General features: G+C 39.5%; 1 protein-coding gene across 3 annotated transcripts in view; it reads right to left on the minus strand.

The window, feature by feature from the left end:
- The window catches only part of NCAM2 (neural cell adhesion molecule 2), a 539,492-nt gene that overhangs the window by 362,907 nt on the left and 150,464 nt on the right, over window positions 1-26,121 (minus strand). The gene's annotated exons all lie outside the window — the stretch shown is intronic.

Raw genomic sequence — 26,121 nt, forward strand, 5'->3', positions numbered from 1 at the left:
TATTTCACTAGGAGGGTGGTGAAACACTGGAAAGGGTTACCTAGGGACGTGGTGGAATCTCCATCCTTAAAGGTTTTTAAGGCCTGGCTGGACAAAGCCTTGGCTGGGATGGTTTAGTTGGTGTTGGTCCTGCTTTGAGCAGGGGATTGGACTCGATGACCTCCTGAGGTCTCTTCCAACCCTGATATTCTATGCTTCTATGATTCTAAAACCGAGGCAATGGCCGTCCCATGACTCAGCAAGGAATGTAAGGGCATGTGATTTAAGACTCCCTCTTTTTTGCCACCAACTTTCCAAGCTCATGGGCTGAGGATATAAAAGAGGAGACTGACATCACTGCTTTGTCTTCAATCCTGCTCTACTTCTCTGGACTGTGATTTCTAACAAGGAAACTTTGAATGAAGGACTGATGACACCCAATCTTTTAGGTGATCCAGGGAGACTTATTGAATGCTATTATCCTGATCTACAGACTCTGAAATCAATTGTAATGTATATGTTTCCTTTAATCATTTAATAAGTCTCCTTTTCTTTTTATTAATAAATCTCTAATTTTTAGTTTACTAAAGGAATTGGCTGCAGCATGGCATTTGGTGAAATCCTGAAGGCACATTTTGACCTGGGGAAGTGGCTGGTCCTTTGGGATTGGAAGAACTTGTTATGTGACTTCTGGTTTTAATAATCATTTATCACAGAAGTCCAGTTGCCTTGGTTGTAAGCCAGGGGCTGGGATTCCTAAGGCCTTTTTGTGTGTTGGCTTCTTGTTAACCAGTATGGTGACACATTAGCTCACTTTTGTTACTGGCTTGGTGAAAGCTAATTACAGAATAAACCACCGGTTTTGGGATGTGTGGTCCCTGTTTCTTACAGTCTGTTCTGAATTTAGCAGTGACCCATACTAGGCAGTGTGACACTAAGCACTACCACAGGTATCGGCAACCTTTGGCACATGGCCTGCCAGGGTAAGCCCCCTGGTGGGACAGGATGGTTTGTTTACCTGCCACATCTGCAGGTTCGGCCGATTGCAGCTCCCACTGGCCACGGTCCACCACTCCAGGCCAATGGGGGCTGCGGGAAGTGGCGCGGGCCGAGGGATGTGCTGGCCGCCAATACAATACAATAAATAATTTATTAGTTTGCTCAATCTAAATCCAGATTTCACCCATCCTCATAATCAGTAGTATATCATGCTGCGATAGGGTGATCAGATGTCCCAGTTTTATAGGGACAGTCCCGATTTTGTGGCTTTTTCTTATATAGGCTCCTATTACCCACCACCCCCCGTCCCGATTTTTCACATTTGCTGTCTGGTCACCCTATGCTGCGAGTAGTCTGATTGAAAACATGGATATGGCAAGCAGAATGTGGTCCCCAATGAGTCACTTAACAGCCTGGGCCCACAAATCATTGCTCACGTTAGCAGCCCCCTTGACTGAAACAGAGTTACTCACAAGAGCAAGTATTTGTACGATTTGGCTCTACTACTTCTCCATTTTCATCTTTGTCTAGTAAAAATGATATGCAGAAAAATCAAATGCAGGATAAAATACACATTTAAAATATACTGAAACTATCACCAAAGATGTTCATAATAAAATGTTATGTTTGATTCAAAATCCATTATGCTGGCATGAACAGCTGAATTTCTCTAAAATGTGCAGTTGCAAATTGTTATTACAGTGGTAATCAATATTTTCTGCCTATCTGTAATTGGCTAATATAACAATAATATAATATTAAACAAAGGAAATAAGAAAAACAAAATCACATAAACAGCACCTTTCATCAAAGGTTCTCAAAGTACTTCACAGACTACATTATTATAGGGGAGGGTTTATAGTAACACCTATTATTAAGGTTGCCTGCCTGCCTGCCTGCCACTTCCCATTATAAGACCTTGTTTTCAGTTGGGTTGTAACTTGGTCAAATTTCAACAGTTCAGGCCAAGGTGGGTTTTCCTTTTAGAAAACGTCACCCAAAAGGATTGAGCCATTTCTAAGAACAAGGCTCAGGAAAGCTTGGCTGTTTTGTCCGTATTAAAATATGCTGGCAATTTTTTAAAAATAGCTTTAGTCCAATTCCTTGGAGCAGAGGGTTGAAATCGAACCTTTTTGTCTGGGATACACCTTTTGCCATCCCTGTGAAAACCCACCCAAATTTGAACTTTGAAAAACAATCTGAGTTTGTACATCCCTAGTGGAAACTGCTTAGATTTTAACAGCTCAGTATCCCCAAAAGATTCCGCCTAAGCATGCTCCAGCCTGGGGCTGAACAAGATTTGCCTTCTGTTGTAGTGGGACATACTGGGTCCAGGTCTGGGCACCTTAACTCAGAGAAGAGGTATTTTATTCTGTGTTCTCAGTGCTCTCACTGGTCCTCCTGCTGGGCCCAGGCAGCATGGAAAGTAACCATTCATTTGAATGCTCAGGGGACCAGAAGCCTTGGTGTTGAGAGAAGACAGGAGCAGAGAATGTGATTAGGAGACATAAGGAAATGGGCCATACTGGGAGCCACTAGGAGAAGGGTAAATGGGACTGGTGGGCAAGGAGATTGAGGTAGCAGTCTATCCAGCACATGGAAAGGTTCCATCCCTGTTAATGGCCCGTCTGGGTGTCAATATGATGCCACGTGATGACATTTTTTCTCCTTTTAAAATTAGAAGTTACACAGATACACCCTACATTAAAAGAACACTATTAACATTGCCAAGTTAATCACTCGAGAGTCAGGAAATGCCAGTAATAAGGTTGCCTGTGCATTATAATGCAGTCTTTAATTACGTGATTACATACTATATTTTTCCCCACAGGAGATCTCTTCCTCATTCAGTGCACAGGATGGACCTGCTCTGTGGATCTCAGGGTTGTGTAGAGAAGGAGGCTGTTGTCTATAAGAGCCCTGCTTCATTCGTTGCAGAAGTTGGAAGCTTTGTAATGAATGAAGCTAGGAATTGCAGAAGAGAAAGGTCAGTTTCGTGGCTAGGTGGAATATTGTCCTGGAGAACTGAATTCTGTCTTTGCGTCTGCCACACAGGTCCTATGTGATGCAAAGGAAGTCACATAAAGCAGTGTCTCCCAAACGTTTCAGTAAGGTGACCCATCAACTGCATTTTTTTTTGCGTCCCACCCAGGATCCAAACTTGCAGGTGACAGGGGGAGCAAAATCATAACTCAGTGTCTTCCTCCACCACTGCTGTGTTGTCCTCCTCGCCATGCTGAGGGGGTGTTGACTACCTGCAGCAGCTCTCTCCACCCTGGCATGAAAACCTTACTCCTGGCCTGGTGTGAAGGCCTGTACTCCTCTGCAACAATGGTTCCTGTCCTGCAGGGTGAGCCCTGCTCCCCACTCTGGGCATTGCAACCTGGCTCATGGAGTGGCAGTGGCACTTGGGTTTGGCCATTCAAATTTGGCCCAGCCACCCTGCCATCACAATGGAGGGGCAGACAAGTCAAACCCGAGTCACCCTGCAACCCCATGCATGAGGTTGCAACACTCGGAGTGAGGAGCCAAGCCCAGCTACATGGGACAGGAGCTGCCACTGCACGGTGAGTTCAATCTCCAACCCCCCACCCCCACCCCTGAGCCTCCACTCATACTGGGCCTGCAACCCATCTGCAAACTTCCCTTGCACAATCCACTTTTGGAGTATACAGACTTAAGATACTCTTTTCATGGTTGGTCACTAATTGTGTGCTCCTCTTCTTCTGGGTGACCCCCTCCCTGCAACACACACGCACATACACCCATCTCTTCACCCCAAAATTAAAATGCAGTGGTGGTTAGAACTATCATGATTCTTTTATGGGAAGTCAAGTTTGGTGGCCTGAGCAAATTAGCTAGTTTGGATAATTATAATATACTTTATCTACGATACCTACAATTTCAACTGCAATATCAAAGGAAACACATATTTTTTACTCCTCTGCTATGCTTTTGTGCAATGTCCCTGTGAGCTTTAAACAGCTTCCAAGTATGATACCCAAAGGTATTTCTCATACAGAAGGAAGAATGCAGCTACTGAGTTTCAAAAACCACTAATTCTGGCACCATTTAATACAAATGTCTCCAATCTAATACAGATCAGCCCTTCTTAGGTTGCAAGAGCAGACAAGGTCACAACCACAGCCGGAATGTGGTAGGCATTTCTTTGTTAAATAGCACCCCACCTTCAATAAGTCAAAGATTTAAAGAGAAAGGCATCCACATTAATGGGTACAGTTAATATGCAAGATACAATGGATAGAAAAAACAGATATAATCAAAAGAGGTAATTTACATTAATTACACTGTTTCAAAATCACCTCCTCTATTACATCTGTGCTTACAAAGCTTTAGCAGGCTGGCAAAATTGAAAAAGGTTATTGCACAGAAACAGAAACCCTAAAGCTATGCATTTGCATTGCTGTTTCAGACATCTAGAGAGCTATTGTGTATTAATTTCCATACTACTGTACTGTGATGATACAGAATTTAATACTTTGAGAAGAATAGTCCTTGAAACAATGTCATTTTTAAGTTAAGTTTAAGTTTTACATAAAAAGCAAAAACTTGTACACTAATTTCTTATGAGACCAGATAGCGTGAACATGCTGGTTTACTTGACAACAAACTCTCTCCATGCCCTTAAACCTAACAGAATGCCTGCAGATAGCTTGGTTTCATGGATATTCAGAGTACATTGCAGCAACTTGTGTGCTCATCCTAGAAGTGTATTAAAAATATGACCTTATATTCCGTAAACAATATCCTGTTTCACGTCGTAACAGGGTCAACTAAAAGAGTATTGGAAACTAAAAATTCTGAAGATTGTTGCCTTGCACACCACATGCAGCAAGCTGCAGTAAAGGCTGTGTGAGTAGCTGTTTTCACCTTCAGTGGACATAGAAAACAATTAACATTCTCACCCTGTAACTCAAGACACCAATAATCAAAGGATCTTTTCAGGTGGAATTCACTGGTGTGTTTCACCACCTTTGCACTGGAATAGTAGGTGTAAATGGGCCATAAGCCCCCCCCCGTGAAGTACCCCAGGTACAGGTGTCCCTCTTTGAAAGCTGCAGAGCCAACTCTGTGCTCTGGTTCCACTCCCCCATCCCCAAGCACAAGGTAGAGTCTGGGACATGTTGATGGGCAGGGAGAACATTTCTCATTGGCAGCATGGGAGTGGTTAGAATGCTGTGTGTCACAGGGACTCCTGCAGTCTGCATCCAAGTTAGAACAGCTCTCCAGGCTGCTCTCACCTGTACGAGAAGCCATGCTGGCCCCCCAGCAATTCTTGAACAGAGGAAAGTGCAAGCTGTCACACCTTGGCCCCTGCACTAGCCCCAGGACCAAATGTTAATCTTAAAGCATACCTCTAAAAAATACATGTTCAAGGGAAGACTTTGGGATCAAGATATCTAAGACTTTATTTTGTTGTAATTAATTATTTTTACAAGTCACTAAGCCAGTTTAAAAATAGTTGTTTATTTTGGTGCCTACACAATATACAATACTGTAGGTTGGCTCTGTTAAATGCTATTACCAAAGCTGTGCTGTATTCATTGATAATGCTGGCACACCAGCAGAATGTTAGGCAAGATAAAAATGGATGGATTTGAAACAAACATTTAATATGAGGAAAAACTCATTGTTTGCCATGCAGGAATAATACTTTCAAGCTCTTAAGAAACCACACCAAGCCATAGAAAACAACCAGCATACCAGGTAATAAAACACATTTTAAACTTTCCAGACGGTCTAGTGTCTGAAATAAAATTTTACAAAATTTTGGATTTTAAAATGCCTCTCAAAATGGATAGTTTTTAATAGCTTTTCAGTGCTTTCAGGTTGTGATAAGGAGTATATCATCTTCTTATAATAAGTACTCACTATCATTGAATTAATTTGGTTAGAAAGAACCCCTAGTGGTCATTTAGTCCTGGTTGATGGCAGGACTGATTTCAAGTTCCTTAGCAACTCTCCCTGATAGGATGAGGTCAAGTCTAGCCCTGAACATATCCAGTTAAATTGTTTCTGTAATTCCCCTTTCACAGCTCATTCTACCACCAAGTTGTTCCTGTATATTTTTTTAATCCACCATGCTGCCTTTTAATCCTCCTCCTACTACCGTCTTTTCTTTACTAACTAATGCATTATTGTTCCCGTCCACTTCAACATGTCCTTTTGTACATGTGGACAATTATCTTCTCTCCCTTCACTCTTCTTTTATGTAAGCTAAATGCACACAATTTTCTCTATTCTGTCATCAGAGGTCTTATTTACCAAACCACATTTATCATTTGAGTTACTCTCCACTGAACTCTAATTTGTCTTTTTAAATTGCTGCCCTAAATAAACACTACACTCCAAATGCCGCCTAGTCAGGGTCAAGAGCAGCAAAATTATTTCCTTGCTTGTTTTACATTGATACTGCCATTAATGGCACCTAAGATAACACCTCTCTCTCCCTCTCTCTCACACACACACACAGACGCACACAGTGTCTTTATAAAATAGTTTAACTCTCATTTTATTTATTGTATACTATAACCTCCCGATGCCTCTCAATACCACTTTACTAATTTCTTTTTCTTAATATTATAATATTAATAACTATAAAATGTTCTAGGCATATGTAGAATTGATAAAACAGTATTCTAAAAATCTAATCTGTCAACTGCAGCAACAACAAAGCTAGTCTACAAAAACTGAAATATATCCCATTTCTCTATTAATCCTTTCTTCCCTTAAGCCACATGGTTAAATGTGGGTTAAGGGAAGTAAACGTGGACTTTAGACTTGTTCTCCTTCAGCACGCTTTGTACATTGTGCCACACCAGATGGAGAAAGATTCCAGACTGAGAACTCTCTTTCCTATCGCTCTGTTGTATGACCTCAGATGCATAAATCTAGACATTTTCACCCCAGGTGGATTGATTTAAATCACCAATTTCATTCATGATTTAAATCAGCAAGCAGGATATAATCCATTTTAATTGTGTTTTGAATTTATATTTTTAGTTATTTCCCTAAAGAAAGGTTGGTTCTCATTAAACCATTAAAACCGAATGCAGCCCTCACAGTACATTTGATGCTTCTTCTTGTTAACCAGAAGCATATGCTGTAACCAATTTTTTAAGCAATTCTATAGCTTAACTTACCTTTATTCAGATTCTTAATTTTTAATTTTTTATGTTAGAAAATGTTGGAAGATGCATTTCTTATTCACTAGATCATGACTAACTTTTTACTTGTGATGTGTGTCAAGCACTAATTGGATGGAAATCCAAATTAATATAAAATACACAAAAAACCCCAAACATTTTTATTGAATTAAAACTACCTTAAAAGTGCTGGACAGACAAGAAAAAAAGTTTATCAAAATGTATCAGAACGCGTTTTGCATTTAAAACTAATGGATTTGTTCAACAAAGTATTATCTGTAGTTACTTACTGAACTAATTGTTTCTAGTTACCATTTTAGAATTTATAGATCTAATCCTCTCATACCTAGTTTCTATTCATAGATTGAAAAAGGAAAACAAGCTTTCTTACCAATTGATTTCTTACCTTTGAATGAACTAATCATTTAATTGAATAAGTTGAATAAACGGAAATGAAAAAATCTTCTCTTTGGACCTCATCAAGACAAATCCCTTACTATCACAAGCAAACCTGTCATATAATCCCATTCATGAACTGAACTGATCACATTCCATTTTAAAACTAGTTAGGTAGTTTGCCCATGGGCACTACTTCAGAAGCTCTGGCTAAACATTCTTGCTAACTGCATTTTCTAAACACAGTTTGTCCTTGCCCATATTTGTGTCTAAACCATATTCATTAGCAGTTTTGCTGCAACCATTAATCAGCAATGGGTAAATTCAGGTAGGCAAGACTCCAGAAAGTTGTCTTGAGAAACTGTTTATTCTCTTCCCTTTCTTCTCTCAAATTTTACTGAAAGAAATCATGTAATTTGGTAGAGCTGTGAATTATTCCCATTTTCAAATGATATTTCATTTTTACTTGCATTAAGGTAGCACTAGTAACTCCATCTAAGATCAAGGCCTCATTTTACTAGGAGCTGTACCAGGTACATTGTAACACTGTAAGCACTCAGAAGTGGGGACTATACATAACTTGACAAAGACAGACAGGGAGTGGAAGGAAGTATCATCCCCATTCAGAGAGAGATTAGACAATTTTCTCAATGGTACAAAGGAAGTCTTTTGAAGGGCCAGGAATAGAACCCAAATATCCTCAGTCCAAGGCCCTATTACAAAACTATCCTTTTCAGCCAATTTTCTAGCCAACAAAAGTGTTATCCGCATGGCTGCAGATGTATAACTGACAACTCCATTTTCTTGAGAGCCTTGCTGGAGTCAAGGCATTTGCATGAAAAAACTTTAGATATTTCGTGCTACTTTTACCATAACTTAGCTTTTGTGACTTTATTCTGTAAACCTACTAGAGCCAGGCTAGCCAGTTATTCAGAAATACAGTCAAACCTCCTTTTCAAACCGTCTATGGAATACCTCGATCTGCAAGTTATTAATTTTAAATTAATTCTCAGCTTCACTCCCTTTGTACTGTATCACTAGTACTTTTAGAAACAGCCTCAGCTGAGGAATCGTGTGAAAAACTTATTACACTTTCTAAGTCTCTGTGACTTATTTGTTAAAATAAATGGCATTATGCCCAGTTATAAACAGTGTTATAAATTAAATATGTTCTGTTAGCAATAACTCAAGTCTGTGACATTTAAGAAAAGATACATCTTATTTAATGCTGACTTTGCTACCATTGAACATCCTAACAGAAGAAACTATTCCTATTAACTTTTTATTCATCAAAAAGACCACTACTTTGAAAACTTCTTAGTTGCAAGATGGAACAAATTTAGACAAATTGGCTCTAGACAGCTTTAGCTTTTCCCCGTGCCAATCTCCTCAATCAGCTGCTGATTCAGCAAATAGAAAAGCAAAATACTTCCTTTGAAGCCACTGCTTTTCAATGTGTCAGGTGTCAAGGGATGTCACAAAAGCAAAGCAGCCATCACTCTAACATCCAAACTGCAAAACAGGGTATTACTATTATCTTATTGTCTCTTAACAATTTGAAAAGTTAGTGTGCCGTGGTCACTTCCAAACTTGGGGCTATCAGCTGCCAGTGACATGTGCCCTCCCACATACTAGTGTAATTTGAATTGTCTCACACTTAAACACTCAAAACGAACAATTCCATAGATACACAGAAAAGGCTGGAGCTCTTAAAATATTTGCCAAATATAGTGTGATTAAATTACCAATGTACAGAATTTAAAAACAATTCACTTTATCTTACCTGACAGGAACCATATTTCTCCTGGAAAAGTTAAGGACAGCACATATACCTCACAAACTTTAAAGAATACAGCTCCCTGTGGTAATGCAACACTGGGTTTACACTGCCATTATGTTGTCAACAGAATCCTAAATGCAGGTATTGGAAGGATATATATATACACATACACACACTTCCAAATTGGCTAGTACAATAACGGCAATGCAGTTATATTATAAATTTTTAAAAAATCAGAAAGGATTAGTAGAAATACAAAAGGACAGTACATTTCTCCATGTAAAAGAGGACATATCATAACTCTGGGGGAAAACCCCAAGCAACTACATACTAGATAGCTGAAATAAATATGTAGCTTTAAAATATATTTGTGATTTCAAAGTCAACCCAAATATACAGCTATGTAATAACTCCAGCTCTAATAAATGAAAATGATTCAAGTATGAAAAAATAATCACAATTTGAAGGTAGAATATCCTTATCAGTTCAGTATATTTTTTGAATTCTCTATATATAGTAATGTGGAGCATGTAAGTATAATTCTCTCAATTTTCTTTGTTGTTTTCTACACAGAGCAAAAAGTACTTACATCCTAGATTACTTTTATTTTCGATTAAGAAAAAGCAGCAAAGAATGAACAAATTTAAAAATATCCAGGATCAGTCATCTTACATTTAGCATTGCAGTGTATAGAAAACAGAATCACAGCTACATACACAATGAGTAGAATTAAATGAATCATCTTGGAGGACAAAATGTACATGTAAATGGCCAATGGAAATAGGAAGAGACTATTTGGTGTACAGAAAGCTTATTCACTTACCAGACACCATACGCTCCTTAAAAAAGAAAAATCAATCTCCACCCTACCCATCCCCACAAACCTCCCTGCCCCGGACTCTGTGTTAAGCACCAGTACTGCGCTCAACAACATACAGTGAAAGACAAAGGAAGATATGTTCTGCTTAGAAGAGATTAGTTTTAATACACTATTTTCTTTTTCTCCTTCCTGAATACTGCTAGCTCATCCTTCTGACATAATTATTATGCTAAAAGATATTGGGCATACTCCTGTAGTCTTTACTCTTGCAAGAGACCAACTGAAGTGAATGAGAGTTTTGCTGGGGCAAAATCTCCAGGATACATTTAAAGTGTCTTCATCATTCTTTTCATACTCAGAATTACCCATTTTAGAGCGCCAGTGAGGAATGCGTCAGCAGTCATTATCAGGAAATCCAGATAGCTAGCATCAAGAGGTTTGGGTTTTGTGAAAATGCAGAGTATTCGAGTTGGCATCACTTAATAAGGACCCAGAAAATAGGGTTGTCAGCTTAACTGGGATGAGTGGCCATGAGCTGATTACTTGAAAATCATTTAAATTCTGTTTTATTGAGACCTCCAAGACCTTATGTTGGATTGTAGGGACAGCTGGATGCTGATTTGGCAGTTTACCACTCAATTAAATCTGAGGATAAAAGTCAAGTTAACATGCAGCAAACCCAAGCTGCTCTGAGCTATATTTGGTGCACACAGTACCTCTTGCCATGTTCTCAACATATACAGAATGAGTCTCTGCAAACTAGGAAAGCAAGGATTGTAGATGCACTTGACTCACCTAAATACTAGCTCACTCAAATTGCCAAAATACCTGAAGTGTCTCAAAGGCATCAAGGGAGGAAGAATTAATGATGAAAATAGGACAATTTTGTTCTTGTGGTCTTCCAGTAGCAGGGGATCCATCAGGCCAGAGGCAGTCTATTGTGTAGTTTCATCCAAGAACATTCACAGAGAGAGCTCAACAGGGTACTTTTTTGTCCAGAATGTACAGAACTTCAGAAGAACTCCAGAATGATATCTTCTGAAGCAAATATAACCCTATTACATAACATTAATTCCCCCTTCTCCAGATGGTTGAATTCCCTGCTACAAGATGAGAAATTTCCGATTAAGAGCAAAATTGGCCTGTTCTCATGCGCAGATTCTGTCCATCTGAAGACAGACTACTGTGAATTAACAAGCAATCCACAAATGAGGAAGGGCGGGAGAAGAAGAGACAGGAAAAGAAGACTCAAAAAGGATGATGGTGGATTTCAAGACTGATGACCAAATGCTTCAGTTAATGAGATGGCCACCTTGTAATGAGTGAAAAGACCCCCAAAGTTTGCAGAACTCCTTATGCAACACACTACTCTATCCCCATTAAGTGGAAATTGACCTACAAGGGAGTTTCTAACCCAAAGGCGTTTTACCCCATTTGCTAAAGACCTCAAAGATGGCTCTTCAGACAAAGCTTGAAATGATGGACTTTGATATTTTAGCTCCCTTGTTCTTTCCTGCATATGCCACATATAAAGCATCTGTCTTTCTGAATATGTTTGTTATGACCAAATAGCTTTTGTTTGTCAGCCTTATATCAAGGTGAAGTTATATAATCTCCTTTAGCGGCGATGATTTTAGACATAACAATGGTAAGCAAATGGCTTAGTTAATGTGATATGGAGGAAGAATTTTGAAAAGAAAAGGCAAGTACGAGCCAAACTTTATCAGGGGGAAAAAATGGTACTTTTGTGGGCAGGCATTCAGTTTGTCTAGAGCACCAACTTCTGAACTTATGCAAATACAATAGAACAGCAGGTTCAGAGAAGGTTCTTTCCTGGAATATGGAAGCAAGTATGAGAGTTGTTATGTATCTAAACTTCTGAACTGTGGCTCAGTTTTCTCTACTTTATAGGTGATTCATTCAGCACTAGAAATTAGTTAAGCTATCTCCATTAAAGCTATGGATATGGTTGTCAGACTCCAGAATCATTGATTTCTTGGGCATCAGACAATCCTAGTAGAGTGGATAACTGAACCCAATTTCAAAGTGTGCACATGACACAGCAGTCATCCATTTTTCTTGTTTGGTTTCTGCCGACAATAACAATGTAGGTGGACTATAAGGACCCATGTTGCCTGATCCCTTAAAGTTAAACAAAAATGAGCGGCTGGTTATAGATGAAGAAGTCATGTTGTTACAACAGTGTCTTCAAAGGAAGCATAATGATCTTTCATATCTGGTTATCTGTCAGGTCATCTGACTGTTTGCCTGTTTCACTGTCAAGGTTCCTTCCCCACTTTGAACTCTAGGGTACAGATGTGGGGACCTGCATGAAAACCTCCTAAGCTTACTTTTACCAGCTTAGGTTAAAACTTCCCCAAGGTACAAAATTATTTTACCCTTGGATTTCCACTGCCACCACCAAACTTTATCTGGGTTTACTGGGAAACGTAGTTTGGACATGTCTTTCCCCCCCAAATCCTCCCAACCCTTGCACCCCACTTCCTGGGGAAGGTTTGGTAAAAATCCTCTCCAATTTGCATAGATGACCACAGACCCAAACCCTTGGATCTTAGAACAATGAAAAAGCATTCAGTTTTCTTACAAGAAGACTTTTAATAGAAGTAAAGGAATCACCTCTGTAAAATCAGGATGGTAGATCCCTTACAGGGTAATTAGATTCAAAACATAGAGAATCCCTCTAGGCAAACCCTTAAGTTACAAAAAAGACAGAGACAGGAATAGTCATTCTATTCAGCACAGCTCTTTTCTCAGCCATTTCAAGAAATCATAATCTAACACATACCTACCTAGATTACTTACTAAGTTCTAAGACTCCATTCCTGTTCTGTCCCCGGCCAAAGCATCATACAGACAGACACAGACACTTTGTTTTTCTCCCTCCTCCCAGCTTTTGAAAGTATCTTGTCTCCTCATTGGTCATTTTGGTCAGGTGTCACCAAGGTTACCTTTAGCTTCTTAACCCTTTACAGGTGAGAGGATTTTTCCTCTGGCCAGGAGGGATTTTAAAGGGGTTTACCCTTCCCTTTATATTTATGACATTCACATATATGCAAACCTACCAGTAAAGGGAAACAAAATGGGTACCTAAGTAAATGTCTAAGTTTTCAGAAAGATCTCAAAACATTTCCTTGGACAAACTAGTTTCACAAATGCCAATATTTGTTTTTTCCCCAAGAATGACTTCAGGTTTGGAACAATGAGAGTCAGGGGGAAATAAGAGTCCAGATGATAGGATGTGATACAGCAGTTTTGTCACTGCACTGATGGTAGGCCTTACTTAAAGGCATATTGGCTGGCTATGGAAAGATCACTCATGTACAGAGCACTCATATACAGAGTATCCCTTGGTGATGTATAGTTCTTTTAGCAACTCCTATACCAACCAGCACTCTGTGCTGCCATTGTAAGGGGATGCTTTATGTGCAGGTGATCTGGGTGCATTTTCAGGTTCTCAGGATCAGGGTCATTCAGAGCCACCTGAAGGCAAAAGAATTAATTGTCTCAGAAAAGCAGAATGCACTTACTCTCCCACATCTGCAGAGCTATTTCTCAGTTATGCAATTCCTGCACTCCAGTTGGATGAAAGCTAGTCTAAATTATACTAGCAGACGAGGCAGGCACACAGCTGGCCCAAGATCAGTGAAATGCAAAGGCCACTTTTATATACACCTCTCCTTAGCTGTGCCGGGCACTCCTTGACAATACCAGGAAATGGGGAAATACAATCATCGACAAAGAAGCTCCCACCCAACACATTTAACAAAAGATAGCAAAACAAAAGCTTACTGCTTCCTAAAACACAACCATACAAGCAATATGTTTTTCTCATGTGTTCTCTCTTTACAAAGAGTCCTTGTCCGGCCATACCAAAAGAAGGACAGGAGACCTTTGACTTGGGTTTAAATCAGGCTAACTTTATTATTAGATGTCTGGGACTACCCAGCAGATAACAGTGTACAGTGCAGGTAAACCCATGTTTATGCATAATTACCTGGGGGGCTTTTATCAGTTACCCCTCTTTTTCCATCTAGGTCCCTCCAGCAAATCTATTGCTGGGACCATACCATTCAACGCCCCCACCTCCCTCGTAGGAGGGCTGTAACAATGGGGGTTGGCTCCCTGCTGTACCAATCATAGGAGTCCCCAACACCCCCCCCCCCCCCCGTTTGTTCCTTTAATGAACACCTCTTTTTAAGTCCTTTCCAAGCCATTTATCCGGTCACTATATACCTTTCTTATGGAGTACCTGCACTGGACATCCGCCCTACGCTTAAACAATGAGTTGCAACATGTGGCCTACCGCCTGTCATGCCATGCAAGAAAAGACCCCTTCCTGAACCTGCTGTGGGGAAGGCAAAAAATCCCCAACTGCACCTAAGCCAATATGACGGTAGGGGAAAAATTCCTTCCCAGGCCCCCTAAAAAAGGGGCGGCTAGCATAATGCCCACAGCAGGTGTTGACTAAACCTGGTATTTTACCACTAAAGGGGAGGGAGGGTGGGTGGTGCCTCAGCCTGCTCCGTGTAAAAGGGAGGCTTCAGGCGCAGAGCTGCCTTTTTTAAACTCTGCATTCACAGGGGATGAGTCAGCAACCATGCTGACCCCTCCTTTTGCAGCAGTTTTCATCTTCCCCTACCCCCAGCCATAAAGCACTGTTCCCTTCATTAGTCCGGCCAGCCAAACTCCCCCCACCCTCGGCATAAAGGCACATTGCGGTGTGCTCAAACTCAGCTTGCCAACAAGATAAAGCACAGCTGCCTAAATATGAAGACAGATTTTAGAAAATACTTTCAATAATAGAAGCAGTCCCATTTCAATCTATACTAACTTTTATAACACCTTTCATTGATTCAAAATACTGTCCACTTTATGAACTGTTATGACTCAAATAGAATTTAAATGATTTTTCAACATGAAGTCAAAATACTACAATTGCTCATGTTATGTCTCTCTCAGTACCATTAAGAGAGAGAAAGGACAATTGTTAATTACATGCATTATTTTATGCTCAAGACACAAGAAATCAAGCCCCAGCTTTTTCTCCTCCCACCTCCAAAATGTTGCTCTTTCTCACTGTGAAGCACTACGTTGGCATAAATGTTCTGTAAAGTGAAAAGAACAATCAATCCTATGTTTAATAAGGAATCATTAATATCTCAGTTTCTGTATGGGTTAAGTTTTTCACTTTTCTTTCTTCTGACATTAAGCGTACTTCCAGAGACCAGGTTTTGTAGCAAAATTCACCCTTCTGCAGAAGGCCAGCACAAGGTCTATCCACGATTTCAGTCTCCAAACTAGGGCTGAAATAATTTAAGTAGAATATAAGCTTCGTGATAGCCTTCTTCCCAAACTTGGCTACTCCCAAGGTTTCTCTCACTCTGTTGAACTGCAGTTGGGAGGTGCAACTGCACCACACGTAGACTGTGAGCTAGGTTTGATTGAGCTAGCTTGCTAAAAACAGCAGTGTAGTTGTGGTGGTGCAGGCAGCAGCATAAGCTAGCTGCCCGAGAACAATCTCAAGCAGAATGCTGGTCTGTACTCAGAGCGGCTACCGATGCTGCCAGCCCATGTCCCCGCAACTACACGGCTATTTTCAATGACCTAGCTCAATCAAAGCTTAAACATGCCGCAGTTACACCTCATTATTGAAAGGTAAATATACCTTCAAAGGACTTGGTGAGAGACTAACAATATCCTGAACAGACCTCATAGAATTAAAATAAATTACTGAAAAAAATTAAACCTTAATAAATTAGGGTTAATACCTTTGGGGTCTGTTGTATTAAAAATGCAAACGTGTAAATGTTGTTCTGGCATTGTATGTACATTCTCTAGTAGGAAGTGCAATGCTCATGTAATTCCTCTGTTATCCTCCTTTTGAAGCTGCCCCCTAGAGAGGTTTGTATATTCTAGTTCTCCAGGGACCAACACACAAAGAGAGGGGATTTGGATAATTAGTCTGATTTTAAACAGTCTCATGACCTTCTTCCTGTTCCAGCAAGCAGGCAGGACCCCTGGTCCACAGAGGGTAAGGTTGGAAGGACTGGGCCCTACCAAGTCCTCATAGGACTAGGTGTTCATTCTGAGCTGAAACTCTGTTGTACTTGAAAAGGAGTACTTGTGGCACCTTAGAGACGAACCAATTTATTTGAGCATAAGTGAGCTGTAGCTCACGAAAGCTTATGCTCAAATAAATTGGTTCGCCTCTAAGGTGCCACAAGTACTCCTTTTCTTTTTGTGAATACAGACTAACACGGCTGTTACTCTGAAATCTGTTGTACTTGTAACAACAAGGAATCCCCTAGAGGGGTGAGGGGTGTGATTGAAGGACTGTTCCTGCTAGAATCCTTGTTAGAGTGAATTCTGGTAAGCTTATTGGCATGTGTGTAAGTTCTTCTTTTTAATGTTTTCTCTGTAATACTTTTTACCTCAAGAATAAAAGAATAAAAGGTTCAGTGGCCCTTACCTGTGACGGACTTCTCAGCCCATATGATAGGTTGGCTCTCTCTAAATTGCCATTCCCATCTCCCTTAAAATGGGAGTAATAAGACACGTGCCACAGTGAGTCAGCAAAGCACACTTAATATTTCAGCAGGATCACTACCTGATAGGGTGCGGCTTTCAGACCAACATTGCCAACTTGTTATTCTCTCGTTAATTACTTATTTTCTTCAGTAAAGAGACACTTTAACTAAATAAAACTGGGGGGTGGGGGGGTAGAGAATCTTTCCTCCATGTTTACATTATTTGTTCCTAAAATATTTTACAGCTTTTTTAAAAAAAAAAAACCCAAACAAAAACCAAACTCAGTGTCATTCATCTTAAGAGATTAAACCATGTGTGCACTTTCCAGGTGAAAATCTAATAAAGTTTAGGTTAAAAAGCAGTCTGAAAGAGATTGTTCTCTCTGCAGAGAAAAGGTTTAAAGTTAAAACTAATAGTGCATTTAAGGGATGACTATCTAGACAACCACTGACTGAAATAACCCTACTTCCCCACCTCTACTCCCTTTTCATGCAGGAAAACTACTGAAAGGGTTTAAATGCTGTAGGTACATTTTTATACCAATAATGCCAGTGTAAAGTCTTGTATATCTCAGTTTGTAGTTTGTTCCATTTTCTGTCCCAGAGAAAGTAACAATGTATGAATGCCAACTATGAATTGTTAAATTTTGCTAAAAGTCCCTATGGAAGTTTTTAAAGTGTAAATCCTAAAGTTGTGCTGCTTTGTTCCAATATTCCTTGCCACATTCAGTTTAACCCAAGAACTGTATTCTCAACAGTACACAGGCACTCCAGATTTGCACTCTGCACTCCCCAGCCACTGCTAAAGATCTGGGCCCACAATTTTAATGGACATGTACTACATATACATACTTTAAGTCACCATGAAAATGTATTTCCTTTTTCTCTGAATATATGAAGTGTTCCTTTTCATGTAGACATTGTTATGTGTATGGCTTGTGTCTAGCAAATAAATATTAAGTTGGAGAAAGATGAAGTCCTGTTTTAAGAGTGCAGTCCTGATCCAAAGCCCACTGTGGTCAATGGGAGTCTGTTCATTGATTTAAGGAAGTTTTTGATTAGGACCTTAATGAGAAGGACCCCACTTAGCAAAAGTAAGATCTTAATCTAACTACCAAAAAGGTTACTACTGTATTACATATAACACCTAAAGGATTAAAAATATTACCTTGATAATTTTGTAATCTTTTTTTTTATAAAATATCTGATGGCACCCCAGCCAATGGAATAATCCTCCAAAAAAACAATTCCATGCATTCTTCCTTACAACGACACTGTCTAAAAGCGGCGGCAGCAGCATCTTGCTGCTGGTGATTCGTTCTGACAACTTACATGCTGTACATGCTCCTTTATGCAAAAGATATTATTTCAGATTATCATTAATTCCTGTAACATTTATGAGGTTCTGGTTATTTGCCTGGGTAGGTCTTTAGGTTAATCTATCAGAACATTTTGACTTGCAACTTTTTAAAGTTGCATAGGTACACATAAATCATTCAAAAGAAGGAAGTGTTCACTTTGAAGCATTCCAAGTCACAATTCCCTCTCCTCAACAAGTCATATATCCCCTGCTTGCGACAGGAACCACAAAAGTTGGGAAGGTCACTGATTCCAAACTAGCTATTCCCTATCTTATCAGCTGTGTTTTGTTGCCTAGGAGACAGACTTCCCCAGCTACGCTTTCAGAATTATGTTAAAAGGGGAAAAAAATACCAACTTGCTAAAATCATTAGGAGAAACCTATAGTGACCGTTAACACAGTTCCCTGTTGTTTTCCTTAGCCAGCAATGTGTTAATCACAATAGACAGGAATATGTATAAATAATGCATTAACTAACAGATGTCCAATCAGGTGCTTGAAAATTTATAAAATTACCAGACAAATATGTATTTTTTCCATGATATAGAAAGAGGAACTAATGGGATTATACACAACCTTACTGTAAGTATTAGCAAGCATTAAGAAATTATCAGAACCAAGACAAGGCTGGGATTAGCTTGTCATACTGCAGGATCGGGTTCTCACAGAAATTGTGGAAACTATTTCCTTTTTTGCTGTGTGCTAATTGTATAATTTTCTAATGAAACCAATCATTGACTTATTTGTAATCTCTATTTAATAAATTCAAACTAGTCAACCATTATAAAATTAGACAAGATATATATCTATAGATACCAATTACTGAATTATTTATCAATTTGTGGATTTTAATTATTAATTAATTATTATTATTATTATTATTGGAACACTGATCTTCAGTTTTCAATACCTATTTCCACCTCAAAAATAATGATAATCTTCTCTTTCACGTCTGTTCCCATCTCTGCTTCCATTTTAGATTCATATGGTCTCCCAAGCTTCTTGCAGTCAGAACACTGTTGCCCATTTTCCAATCCAATGTGTAACTGTATGAATCTAAAGTCTTGCTGGTCTCGGAGTCTTTATTTATTAAGGAATATAATTCAACATTTTCCTCTTTAAAAATAGGTTTTTTTAAAAATAAATATAATAAAATTTATTTTAAACCTCTAAGAGAAACAGCATAGTATGCTGTATAAAGCAGTATAAAGTATGTTTAGTAAAACAAGTAGCTATGAGATCCATTGCTGCTTCTTTTATCTTAGAGGTTTAGAAAAATAAATATTATTTTAAGGTGAGTATATTCTTTATAAAAAAGAATAAAAATACACACAAAACTTCCCTTCCCCGCCCCCATATGTATGGTTGATTATGAGAATGTCCTTTCCACTGATGATTGAGCCATCTACTGATCATTAAAATGTCAAGTGACTCCTCATGCACTGTCCAACACAAAAGTCACCCACCTAGTTTAAAGATGCTTGGGAACATCTTCATCCCTGCATCTGAATTGTATAAAGTAATTGGTTCCAAAAATTAAAACATTTGGATTGTTGACCCATTTCTGCACTCGTAACATACCCAAACTGCCACTCGTAACATACCCAAAATACCCAAACCACAGTCAAGTATTTCCTTCCTAACATCCTGTTCATTAAAAAGATAATATCTTTCCAATATGTCAACATATCTTCCCTAAAAAGGCATTTGGAAGATAAAGCAAAGTGCCACTGGATTATCCAATATACACAAAATATTAGCATACTGTATTCTGTTCAGCCACTGTGATATAAGTGTGTGATTTGTGTTTACCACTAAGGCAGTGGTGGGCAACCTGTGGCCTGTCAGGGTAATCTGCTGGCAGGCTGCCACAGTTTGTTTACATGTGCATGGCCGCCCACAGCTCCCAGTGGCCGCGGTTTGCCATTCCTGGCCAATGGGAGCTGCAGTAAGTGGTGGCCAGCACATCCCTGTGGCCCATGATTCTTCCCGCAGCTCCCATTGTCCGGGAATGGCAAACCACGGCCACTGGGAGCTGCAGGCGGCCATGAAAATGTAAACAAACTATCTGGTGGCCCACCAACGGATTACCCTGACAGGCCACAGGTTGCCCACTGCTGCTCTAAGGATATGTCTACTCGGCAATTAAAAATTCTCATCTGGCCCATGCCAGCTGGCTCGGACAAAGGGGCTTGGGTTAAGGGGCTGTTTAACTGTGGGTTAGGCATTTGGGCTCAGGCTACTGCCTGAGTTCTGAGAACCTCCCCCCACCTCACAGCATCGTACTCCCAGACTCCAGCCCAAGCCCCAAAGTCTACACTGCAATTTAACAGGCCCTTAGCCTAAGTCCCAGAAGGCAGAGTCAACTGGCATGGGCCAGCCACGGGTGTCTAATTGCAGTCTAGCTATACCGTAAGATTCTCTAAGTTATGCAGATGGACCAGGTCCAGACGCACTGTGAAAATTATGGAGACGTCCCATTGCAACATGATAGTTCCACTTCCCATCTCTTGCACCAAGTGAGTCTTGGCACATGAGATAATCTGGGCCATACTTTCTAAGTGACAACTGAAGAGAAGGCATTATTTTCCTAATACCTTCTGTCAGCACTAAATCTTCCAAATTTACAAAAGTTTCTTTAAAGTCTGAGATTTTCAAGAAGTTACAAAAAGTTTTAACTATGCAGCTCTTGTTAAATCTGGTTCCAATAGAGTCAGGCAACTAAAACCTTGTGAAACATTCTGAAAATTCAGGGAGGTGGTATATCAGCAGTTGCACATTTCAGCAATTTTCACACTGAGTTGGTGGCAAAATAAAATATGTTCCCCAATAAATGTACAGACATCTTAAGATTCAGGCAAAACTGATACTAGGTTTTGCAATCTAGAAATATATCTTGAGTTGTACTGGGATTAGAATTCCTAAATTTAGATAAGTTGTTTTTCCAATTGCCACTGCTTAAAATTGTATCTTCATTTTCTCTTAAAGTTCATACATAAGTCAGGAAGCTTGCATTGCAGATTCCAAACATTGTTCTGCCAGTGACCTCCTCTGGTAGCCTCTAGGGAGAGAAGAAAAATTCAGTTTCCACACTAGCTCAGTTCGGGGATTTTTCTCAGCAAATAACTGTCAAGCACACCAAATTATGTATGATTACTTTCTTAGTTTTGTTACACAGACTACTGCCTATTGGGAACTCAGCTTATTTCACCTCCTTTGAAAGGCTGAGTTCTTCAAACCACAATAGCAATTAGGATAAAACTAAGTGATTTATCCATCAAGTCACAATTCCCTTGTGTCCAGTTCTGTTCAGGTCAAGAAGTTCAGCATTAGCTTTGATCTAGTATGGTAAATTTAGTTGTCACTACATCAGACACAAATTAAACTATGCTAGAACTATATCACACCATTATTAATCAATCTTTCATGCAGATAAATTCTCAGTTCACAAACAGAATGACAGCAACATTGAACCCTAGTCTATACTACGGGGGGTGGTGGGGGGGATCGATCTTAGTTACACAACTTCAGCTATGTGAATAACGTAGCTGAAGTTGACGTACTTAGATCGACTTACTGTGATGTCTCCATTAAACATAGGAAATTGAGGCCCCACCTAATGCTTCTTTCTTTGACGTTAGCTGACTCAGGGTATGTCTTAACTACCGGCCAGATCGGCGGGCAGCGATCGATCCCCGGGGATCAATTTATCGCGTCTAGTCTCGACGCAATAAATCGACCCCCGAGCACTCTCCCGTCAACTCCTGTACTCCTTATAGATATGGAGGCAGCTAACACAGGGAAATAGCTCACAATGTTACAACAAACGTGTCTTTCATGCATTTCCCTCTGGCTCAACTAGATTCAGGAGACTACACTTCCTTGTGATAATAGCTTCTCGGCCTCTTAAAAGGCACAAACCACTATGTTGTTCTACAGTATAGTTAGAAATTAAATGGTTCTTTTTACTACCTCTGAGCACCACTTGTTCTCAGATACCAAGAGACACCACCATGTATCTCATAAGGATCATGCACTGAGCCCACTTGTACAATCTCATACCCCTATTTTATAGCTTCTCCCTACCAGAGCTCTGATTATTCATAATTTGAGAAATGAGCAATTTATGACTCTCCCACCACAGAAACTTACTTTCCAGGTGATGGAAATATACTCATTTGCTCGGTGTCCATAGCCCTTGCTTGTGGACAGTTCTAGGCACTTCAGATAAATGACCTTGTTCTGTCCTCTTCCAGGTTTACACAGACAGACATGAGCAAACAGAAATCCATTACTTTCTCAGCTGCGTCCCTTCAGTGCAAAAGGCAGTGGATTACATTAGTTTTGTATTGTTGTATGTTCTTCTATTTTTCTTGGGGTGTGGGTGGGGTGGGGTGGGTTGTAACAAGGGAGAAGAAGCTACATGTACAACCAGAAATGAGCAACACTGGTGTCAAAGCAGGACACTGTGAGGAAAATTGACAACATTCTTCAGAGAGCAGCCTCTAATGTTGATTCCAACACCTGGGAATGGGAGGAAAAACTGCCATGGCTGCAGATCATAAAAATGACCCCATTTGGATTTTTTTTATTCCTGTACTTCTGGGTTAAAAAATAAGGAATATGTGTCAAATAAAACAGTGCAACAAAGATGGAACGCCTGGCTAGTTGTCAGAATGAAACATTATGCAAAATGCTCCTCAGAAGGCAAGGACTTTGAAGATGATGATATGGACATGAATATGTCTGAACAGTCTGCATCAACAGGTTAGTAAATTTATTTTTGCACCATTCTTATGGATTGCCTCCACGACTCAGCATGCTAGTAAATAATTTAGATTTACATTTGTGTTTTGGTGGATTACTTATGAATTTCAAAATGTTTGCGTTCAAAACAGAATTTGCATGTTAGTTTGTAGGAATAGTTATTAATTATATTTTTACTTTTACTATTGGACTTCCGAAATGATTTTTTATTACTCAATATCAACAAACATCCTAGGTGAAGATTTCCTATTTAAAAATAAAGTTTTATTAGGCATTTATGAATTTTAAGATTTAAAATTGTCCCCCTCCCCGCCCAAGATGTTTGGTATGTTGCTAGAGATAAAGGTTTAAATAGATTTAGATAATCCTTATGGTTTATCAACTATTATTCCTATAACACTGGGTTTTGCATAAATTATTAAATTTAAACAGTAGCACAAAATTACAATAGGAGGAATCTTTCATTTACAATTTTTTAAAGCAGTGCACAGAATAATAGTGATTGAGAGTAACTAGTTTATCATTTTGTTTCAGGGTCCATCTTAGACATAAAAGGTTAGGAATGTCCAGCATCTGCAGTTTCTTCAGAGTCATCTGCTGGTACCACCAGCAGTACTCCAACTAAACGTACATCAACTGGTAAATTACCTATATTGAAAAAAAAATACAACAAAAAAAGCACTTCATCGTTCAGTAAAACCATGGATGAGTTCATAACCAGAACCAGAAAAACTCCATAGATGAAACAATAGCTTGGTTCATTTAGGCAATACTTTCTCGGTTTCATTTTGTTCAGAACAAACATTTCATTGACATAGTTCAATCATTACGACCAGGCTACACTCCACCTGGCAGAGAAGACATTGTTGGAACGTTGCTGGGTACAGTGTATGAGAAGCAAACTGAACAGTGTGCAAAAAACATTGAGAGGAAATTTGTTAATCTGAGTCTTGATGAGTGGAGCAGTGTACACAATGATTCAGTAATATGTGCTGTGTGGCAACAGAAGATATATCATTTGTTTCTGTAAGATGGAGTTGTCTATCAGGAAATGACCATGCAGCAGAATGCCAAAGAAGCAGCAATAAAATATATAACAAACTGGGGGGGAGGGGGTAGGGAGGAATATGTAGGTTTGTCACAGACAATGCTCCAAATGTAGTAAAGGTAAAAAGAACTCCAGAAGGAGACAGCGAAGGAAACCTGAGACTTATAACATATGGATCATTAGCATAACATAAGCAGTGATCATTCAATGAATCTTTTAGCCAAAGACTTAAACTCCAGGAATAAAAATCAATTGTTGAAATTGCAAAATACTTCCACAACCACCACTTTGCTTAAGTTTCACTGAAAAGAGAAAGCAGATCCAAACAAATTCTCCCCCAAGATGTATGACAAAATTTGGTGGTTGGTTGTTTTGTGCTATTTATTAAGAAGTAACCTATGTTGATTACAACTTGTGAAGAATATTTTGACAGAAAAGACTGAACTATCATAGCCAAATAAGTTAACATTGGACTAAAGTGAAATGCAGAAAATATGTTGAATGTACTGAAACCTATTTCTGTACACTTGGACAAACTGAAGAAAGATTGATGCTATTGACATTTGTAAAGAACTTCAGGAGACACTGAAGAAAGAAATACCTGACCACAAAGTTGGCAGACTATGAAGCAAATGGATCCTAGAATATCAGGATTGGAAGGGACCTCAGGAGGTCATCTAGTCCAACCCCCTGCTCAAAGCAGGACCAATCCCCAATTTCTGCCCCAGATCCCCTAAATGGGTCCCTCAAGGATTGAACTCACAACCCTGGGTTTAGCAGGCCAATGCTCAAACCACTGAGCTATCGCTCCCCCCGTACTTACTCTACTTTATTTTCTTGCCAATATTCCAAACCCAAAGAACCAGGGTAAACATTTAACTGCTGAAGGTGCTGCTGCTGTTATGATATGGACAACTAATAATCATCCAGCAAACATGCCAACCTTAATAAATTTGCGGACCAGAGGTTACCCATTCAAAGCAATACCATGTTTGGTGGTGATGTTTTAAAGAAAGCCACATCACTGAACTGGGGGAGGTCACTAGCTAAGCACATGGAACCAGAGATTGTTGAAGTGCTAAACCAACTTTTGACAGCAGTAACCTCTTCTATAGTGACACCCATGTCTCCATGAGTTACAACTTGTCAAGGTTCCTTCCCCACTCTGAACTCTAGGGTACAGAGGTGGGGACCTGCATGAAAGACCCCTGAGCTTATTCTTACCAGCTTAGGTTAAAAACTTCCTCAAGGTACAAACTTTGCCTTGTCCTTGAACCCTATGCTGCCACCACCAAGCGTGTTAAACAAAGAACAGGGAAAGAGCCCACTTGGAGACGTCTTCTGCCACAAAATATCCCCCCAAGCCCTACACCCCCCTTTTCTGGGGAAGGCTTGATAAAAGTCCTCACCAATTTGCATAGGTGAATACAGACTTAAACCCTTGGATCTTAAGAAAAATGAAAAAGCAATCAGGTTCTTAAAAGAAGAATTTTAGTTAAAGAAAAAGTAAAAGAATCACCTATGTAAAATCAGGAAGGGAAATACCTTACAGAGTAGTCAGATTCAAAACATAGAGAATCCTTCTAGGCAAAATCTTAAGTTACAAAAAGACACAAATACAGGAATATACATTCCATTCAGCACAGCTATTTTACCAGCCATTAAACAAAAGGAAATCTAACGCATTTCTAACTAGATTACTTACTCTTAAGGAATTATGAAGAGCATTCCTGATCTGTCCCCGGCAAAATCATTACACAGAGAGACAGAGCCTTTGTCCGTGCCCCCCCAGCTTTGAAAGTATCTTGTCTCCTCATTGGTCATTTTGGTCAGGTGCCAGCAAGGTTATCTTAGCTTCTTAACCCTTTACAGGTGAAAGGGTTTTGCCTCTGGCCAGGAGGGATTTTATAGTTCTGTATACAGAAAGGTGGTTACCCTTCCCTTTATATTTATGACACAACTGAATACCAAATTCAGGACAAACTGCTGAGAAATAGGGCAAGCACACCCCAAAGCTGGTGGTTATTCTCCCATAAGATATACCAGCCCAGCAACAAAAGTAAACTTCTGTTTCATCACACTGGCTAAGAAGTCAGAAAAAAATGGTCTCCTTAAGTATTCCAGTCCTTGTATTACCACCAAAAACACTAGACTAGTGGTTATTTAAAACCAGTTTCATCAACCAAAGGGTTCTTCTGATCCCAAAGGACTAGCCACATACCCAGGTCAATATGTATCTTAGATCTTACCCAATAAT

This window comes from Chelonia mydas, chromosome 1, assembly GCF_015237465.2.
Source record: "Chelonia mydas isolate rCheMyd1 chromosome 1, rCheMyd1.pri.v2, whole genome shotgun sequence".
Lineage (NCBI taxonomy): Eukaryota > Metazoa > Chordata > Testudines > Cheloniidae > Chelonia > Chelonia mydas.